Consider the following 8,239-nt stretch of genomic DNA (forward strand, 5'->3'; position numbering starts at 1 on the left):
CTTGACCCAGCCCTTATATTTGTAGTGTAAACCAGTAGATGAGGCTCGCTCTCTCCCCTGCCTTGTGTTTCAAATAAGTAATGTAATTTTAATTTTTAAAATTTTGTATTATATGTGTTTTAACAAAATAAAAGCCAATTTAAAACTAAAATTTAAAAATCAAGGCAAAAAGCCGTTTTATACATCTGATTTAAACAGAAGGAAATCTAATTGTCAATTAGAACATGATATTTAAGCCAAGCAGTATATATAGGATATACAAATGGCAGATAAAGAAGCAAAAAAGATGTCTGACATCATTAGCCATTAGGAAAATGAAAATTAAAGCCAAAATGAGATATCATAACATGCCCATCAGAATGGCTAAAATTAAAAATAGTCACACCAGATGTTGTTGAGTATGCAGAGAGAATGTGTGGATCTTCACAGCTGCTGGCGAGGCAGACTAAGGGGAGTCATATACAGTTGGTCTGACATGAACCTGGGCAGACAGGTGAGGTCTGGGAACCTCCCCAAGGACACAACATTTTGCATTGCATGGCGAGGAGTTCTCTCCCTGCATTTTTTTTAAACTTTTTTTTCATTTGTTTTTTAAGGAATACAAATTTCATAAGTACAACTTTAGGAATATAGTTATTCTTCCCACCATACCTGCCCTCCCACCCACACTCCAACCCCTCCTCCTCCTCCTTTTCCTCCCTCTCCCCCTCCCAGTCCCATTCTCCATTAAGATTCATTTTCAATAACTTTGTACACAGAAGACAACTCTATGCTAAATAAAGATGTCAACAATTTGCACACATGCACACACACAAACTGTTTGAAAACAAATATTACAGTTAAGTCTCATAATACAATTCTTGAGGACAGAGGTCCTGCATGGGGAGTAAATGCACAGTGACTCCTGTTATTAATAATTAACATTATTATGTATGACGTCAGTGATCACCCAAGGCTCTTGACATGAGGTGCTTAGGATATGGAAGCCTTTTGAGTCCACAAACTCCTTCAGTATTTAGACATGGCCATAAACAAAGTGGAAGTTCTCTCCTCCCCTTTTTAAATGCCAAACTGTACAGTGGAGAACAGATTAGTGGTTGTAGAGTTTAGGAAAGGGTTGGAAAAGGTCAGAAGGATGTGGTGACTTTATAAGAACAACCTGAGGGATCCTTGGGGATGGAACTTCTCTGTATCCTGGCTGGATGGCAGAGACAAGAACTTGTTACAAACTTTTATAAAACTAAACACACATATATGCAGAAATAAATATATATTTATATATTATATAAATAAATATATAAATATTTATAGATTATATGTTTACTATATAATATATAATAATATATAGTTTATATTATATATAATTAATATTATATAATATATATTTATATAAATAAATATATAACATTGAAAATCTGAATGACATGGGGGTAGACTATGCTAGTGTCAACATCCAGGCTGTGATAGTGTACTATCATTTTATAAGATTTATTGTTGAGATAAATCATGCAAATGGTCCATAGGATGTCTATTTTTAAACAATTTTTTACTACTGCATATGAATCTAACATTATCTGAGAAAATTTTTATAATATTTGACTATAGGCAAAAGATATATAAATGGATTATAAAATAGGAAAAGATGCTCAATATGATTAATCATCAAGGAAACAATCATAATTATATCACAATTTGTGCCTTCTAGCGTGTCTAAAATCAAAAAGCCCAATAGATGATACTGATAAGTATGTGGGACAAGTAGAGCGTTCATGCATTATTGGTTAGAGTATAAAATTATGTAATCATTTTGGAGAGTGCTTGGCAGTTTCTAAATAGCTGAGTCTTAAGACTTCCTAGGTATTTATGCAAGAGAAAGGAAAACATGTCCACACAAAGACTTGGCCCAGATTTTCATGCCAGCTTTTTCATAATCACCAAACACTTAACCCAAATGTTCATTAATAGGAGAATAAAGGTGGGAAGCAGAGAGGGGGATGGAGAAAGTGAATATCATTATGTTCTTAGAACTGTATCTATAAATCACATTGAGTCTGTTAAAAAACTAAATGTTAAAATGAAAAAATTTAAAAAGTTGATCTCATAAAAAATAGGAGAATGAATAGATAGCTTTGTACTTTACACTTTCCTAATTTCTTTCTTTAATTTTTCTAATTGGTACTCTGGGGTACCTGTTTCTTTTTTCTTCTTCCTCTTCTTTCATCTTCATTTGAGAAAAAAGCGTCGACATCAGCACCCCGAGCGAAGCAGCTGCAAGGATGCTCAGGAAGGCTGAATTTTAACCAGACACCCAGCACACACAGGCAACTTAAGTTCAGCACTGCCAGGACCACACACAACACCAAGGCAGCAATCAGCAGAATTTGAACTGAGCCATAGAATCCTTGTTTTGGTAGAATATAAATTAGAGGTGTGGAATATCTGGTCCACGGCCCCTACAAGACCTGAGAAACAGAGGCTGCATTCCAAATTCAATAAACTTGCCACAGGCTAATTTAAGTTGATAATTTTGTACAGGTCTCCCTCTGCCCCCCATGAAGTTATAAAGATGGTCACTGGGGGGGAGGGGGACCTTCATCTCTGAAGCCATGCACTTTTTTTTTATTCTATTAACAAGATTCCACAGTTCAGAAAAACTATGTAGCTGGTTTGGGAATCTGGCATATTTTCTTGGGATACAATTTACTAGTATTAAATCTTTATATTTTCATGATAGATTCAAATTTTGAAAATAGTCAAAATAACTCAAAGAGAAATCAAGTGTATGTATTTATTAAAGAAAGAGGAGTGGGTCTCAATCCTGGCCACACATTAGGGTCACCTCAGAAGCCTGAAAAAGTTATGAATACCCAGGTTTTCTGACACAATTGGCTTATGGTGGGCCAGTCATCAGTATTTTGTTGAGGCTTCTCAGAAGGTAATAACATGCAGCCAAGGTGAAATCCATGGTTAGGATTTGAACTTGACTTTTCTGTGTGGTCTATAGACTGACTTATAAAAACAGTTCCCAAAAGGATGTCTCCACACACTCCCCAGGGTCATAGTGCTTTACAAACCAGAGCGTGGCCACTCAAGAGGGTTGTGTTGAAATGCAGCACACATTTGGATGTAAGAATTTTACTGTGCTTTTTTTTTTAACTTTTATTTAATGAATATAGATTTCCAAAGTACAGCATATGGACTACATTGGCTTCCCCCACCCCCCCCCCATGACTTCCTTCCCACCTGCAACCCTCCCCTTTCCCGCTCTCTCTCCCCTTCCATTCATATCAAGATTCATTTTCAATTTTCTTTGTATACAGAAGATCAGTTTAGTATACATTAAGTAAAGATTTCAACAGTTTGCACCCACATAGAAACACAAAGTGAAATATACTGTTTGAGTACTCATTATAGCATTAAATCTCAATGTACAGCACATTAAGGACAGAGATCCTACATGAGGAGTAAGTGCACAGTGACTCCTGTTGTTGACTTTACAAATTGACACTCCTGTTTATGGTATCAGTAATCTCCTTATGCTCCAGTCATGAGTTTCCAAGGCTATGGAAGCCTTTTGAGTTCTCTGACTCTTATCTTGTTTAGACACGGTCATAGTCAAAGTGGAGGTTCTCTCTTCCCTTCAGAGAAAGGTACCTCCTTCTTTGAAGACCTGTTCTTTCCACTGGGATCTCACTCACAGAGATCTTTCATTTAGTGTTTTTTTTTGTTTGTTTTTTTTTTTTTTTTTTTTTTTGTTTTGTTTTGCCAGAGTGTCTTGGCTTTCCATGCCTGAAATACTTTCATGGGCTTTCCAGCCGGATCCGAATGCCTTTAGAATTTTACTGTGCTTTCAAACAAACATGTGTCTACTTATATTACATACCCAAAGGAGGGAAAATAAATGTAAAAAATCTAGTTTCCTGACTTAATTTCCATAGCATATCTGTTTTAGCTAAATGTACAATTTTTAAGAATGCATTTATATTTTCCTAAAGCAATCTAAGCAAAATTATTTTTTGTTTTTGTTTCAACTTGTGGCAGTGAAAACAAGATAAGAAGCACCTATATAAATATATATAAAAGGTATAACTGGAGAATAAATATCAATTAGATTCTCTGATTCTTCCTTTTGGAAAACCATATAGACAAATTGTACTCAAATCTGACGTGCATTAATAGTCCATTGGTGCAATTTATTTCATGGTAGTGTGTTAAAAGCTTGGAATTTGATGAGCTACTTGAAATGTTCTTGGATCAGAGCAAAATGTGCATAACAGCTAATATCCCTGCAGCTTAGGTCAGCAATGAATCTATTGAAATGAAGCAGTCCCCCAATGACCTAGTTCAAGTGGCCACTGTGCACAGGCAAACAACAGGCCCTACCTGAGAGAGGTTTTCAACAGTCCCCGCAGGTGATTTGCTGTGTGCCAAGCCAACTGCCACACTGCAGTTCTTCTGTGCACTGGCTTACCTGTGCTTCCCATTGTGTACAATGTCAGAAAGGAGAGAGAATTAAAGACAGGGTGGTACACGGTCCTTACCCTCTGGGCAGTTCTTGGTCCCTTGAGAATGGACAGTAGAAGCAGAAAGTTACTTTTCTTTTTGAAGCATTCATAATAGATACTGAGAGTTTTGGTCTCCAGTCTCACTTGTGGTTGAGAGAGGCAGGCAGGATGACAGGGATGGAGAAGGCAAGGAGTAGGAGAACCACAGGGACAGTCACGTGGTCATTTATCATTCGTTGAGTACATGCTGTGGGTCACACCCTGAACAATTTAAACCCATCAGCTGTTCTGTTATCTCCATGTGTTAGTGATTATCACCTCTTCTTGGATGAAAAAAAAAAAAAGAAATACCAGGTCAGTAACTTGTCTAAATTTATGTATGAAATCACCCTAGCTGAGTTCATGTGGAAGAATAGAAGGCTATCTACAAGCCTAAGTTTCCCTGTCTATAAAACAAAGCAATCACTTCTGCACACCACTGCAGAGTTGGTGTTAGCCTAGCCAAGGAAGACAAGCATGCACATGACTGCTGAAAATATGGCAGTATCTTCAAAAACCCCACTGTATCCGTGTTTCACAATGTGCCTATTTGGCAAACAGAATGACATTGGTGTCAAGTTTGGTTGCCGCCATGCAAACATTTTTTTTTTTTTCCTTCAAAATGTCCCAAACGTCATTTCATTAGCCAATCAGAAGTACCAGAGGAGGCTCTTTCTCACAGAGAATTCCCTAATTACTCTTTAAAAGCCACAGGAGCACTAAACTCTTCTAATTGCACGTGGAGGTTAAAAAGAAAAGCAGAACCTTAATGTTCGACCAAGTTGCAATGACAGCCCATTGCCCCATGGTTTGAGCCTGCACGCTGTTGATGATGGATGCATTCTAAGGAGCACTTGACTACAGCAAAGAAATTAATCTTGATATGGGCATGAAAGTTCCCCAGCCCTCATGTTTCTTAGGCTATTTATTTTCTTTGGTATGCATTGCAAATTACATCATTTTTTCTTTATACCACGAAGAAAAATTATAGCACATTCCTCAGCTAGTGCAACCCATTACACATGAGAGTAGCCACTGCATATACTCACACAGCATCACTCAAGTGAACAAAGTCCTTTCTGGATCAGGAGAAGCAAACAGATGGGATGCAGTACCACTGCAAAGACGCCTACCAGCCAAGGCTTTCTGTCAGCAGCTCAGGGTCTCAGGCTGCAATGAGCCCTACAGCCTTGGCAAGCATTTGCTCTTTCTCTGGCTGAAATGGAAGATTTAGATAAGGTGACCAAATACTTTGTGAAATGAAAGGAGGCACTTTTAATCAAGTAAGAACATCAGCTATAAATTAGACTGTACAGTTCACTGGGACATATGGTCTCCTTAAGTATAAGGAAAATTCACTGACACAAGGTGCTATTGGATGAGTTATTTTGGGTCTCCCTCACCAAATTCATATCTTGAAACACTAATCCTAGGGTTATTGTATTTGGAGGTGAAATTTTTGAGTAGTAATTAGGTCATGAGAGTAGTCTAGTAAATGAGATTAGTGCCCTTGGAAGAAGAGGCCAGAGAGCAAGCTCTTTTTCAGCCATGTGAGAGTATAGCAAGAAAACAGCAATCTGGAAGTGGGCAATGGAACCAAACTAGATGTTGGACCTGCCAGTGCCTTGAACTTGAACTTCCCAACCTGCATAACTGTGAGAAACAAATTTCCATTGTCTAAGCCACCCAATGGTATTTGGTTGAGCAGCCAAACAGTAGGCATTTCTTAGGGCTGCATAGAGGATTAAATGGCTATGTGCAGTCAAGTGTCTGGTACACAGTGATTGCTCAACAAGTCTTTGCCCCATTCCTAGAACTTCACATCGAAGGAGGGGGAAACTGCAGTAGGCAAGACTGAGAGGAAACCAGTGTACTGTGCATTCTATTTTGAAACCAGGGCCATTTTTTAAAACCATGCTGAGAACACAGCTTTGAAAGCCACTTTTTAAGAAAGCAAAATCTAAAATACACTAAACCTTAAGATTGTACACTGACTTATAATTTAGTTTTATTCAAAGACATGGGTTGAATGTACCCTTGTAAATTACATGCTTCCTCTTAACTTGGAGGTCAGCCTCTGGCCACAGTGTTCTCACAGCTCTGCATCCATCAAGGGCTCTGGGTTTGATCAGACCTCAGTACAGTATGAAGGGATCACAAGTGATTTTGGACTCAGAGGCTAATAAATGTTCTAGAAATAGACACGGAGGATCAGGCTCAGCAGAAGGTTCACTCATTAGAGATCAGCAACTAGGATTGGGTGGTGACATGTTACAGTGTATGTGAGAGGGTTTAAAAATTTCACCAAAAATGGAATTAAAGATGAAAATAAAATATAAACTTTATAGCTCAACATAAACTCCATCATGATACTTCTGTAAGAAATGATACCTCCATTTAGTCTATCTCTAAAGAAGAGAGGGTCCTGGGGTCCTGGGTATTTAACCTTGTATTGCAGACTTTTTTTTTCCCTTTTTGCATTATTCTCTAAAAATATAGGTGCCCTATAAAGACTTTTTTTTCAAATTAGGAAACAAAAGGAGCCAAAACAGGACTGTAAAGTAGATGCCTAATGATTTCCCATTAAACTCTCAGAAAATTGCCCTTGTTTGAAGAGAATGAGCAAGACAACTTTTGTGGTAGAAATGGATTCTCTGGTGAAGATTTCCTGGGCATTTTTCTGCTAAAACTTTGTTTAACTTTATCAAGACACTCTTATGAGAATCTTCTAAAAATTCTGAAAATGTGCACTGCAAAAAACTATTCAAGGATTTCTGCAAGCCTTTTGAAGTACTCTCACATATTTGGAGAGAGTCCAGAACTTCTGATCATGTTCTAACATAGAATAAGGTCAGATTCACCCACTTTCCAGGAATTCATGAGTGGGTATCACCCACCACAAGACTGAAAGGTCCTAGGAGAGAATTAGACAGGAAATCTCAAGCTAAATTGAATGGGACACACATTAGTCAGGTTTGCTTCTTCTAATTTTTCTTTTTTAAAGAAAGGTTTATTTATTTGAAAGGCAGAGTTACAGAGAGGCAGAGGCAGAGGCAGAGAGCACGCATAAGAGAGGTCTTCCACCCACTGGTTCACTCCCCAAATGGCCTCAACGGCCAGAGCTGGGTCGATCTGAAGCCAGGAGCCTGGAGCTTCCTCCAGGTCTCCCATGTGGGTGCAGGGCCAAGGACTTGGGCCATCTTCCACTTCTTTCCCAGGCTCATCAGCAGGGAGCTGGATCAGAATTGGAGCAGCCAGGACACGAACCAATGCCCATATGGGATGTCAGCACTGCAGGCATTTATCTGGTACATCACAGCGCTGGCCCCCTCTAATTTTTCTGAAAATGGCCTTGCTATTTCTTACAGTATGTGGTTGTTATGGTGTTGGGAGGCAAGGGCAGGGAGTAGAGTGTGAAGTATGATTCAATCACAAAATGCAGCAAGGTAAAAATGTTTATAGGATGTCTGTACTGACTTAACCTGGTTTGAACCTGAAGACATCCACGATGAGCCCTAAAAGCTCTAGGACATTTCTCTTCCCTCTCATGCCTTGATGTTTCTCCAGTGTCCACAGGCACCGCGAATCAGTCCTCCTGCACCTGACTCCTTTTTCTCTCATGTGATGATTTTTTTCTTTTATGTTTCTGTCTTCCTTCAAAGCAGTCTTGTTTCTGTCACTATCACTCTGGCAAT

This window comes from Oryctolagus cuniculus, chromosome 1 (assembly GCF_051225735.1).
Source record: "Oryctolagus cuniculus isolate XC-2025 breed Fujian yellow rabbit chromosome 1, ASM5122573v1, whole genome shotgun sequence".
NCBI lineage: Eukaryota > Metazoa > Chordata > Mammalia > Lagomorpha > Leporidae > Oryctolagus > Oryctolagus cuniculus.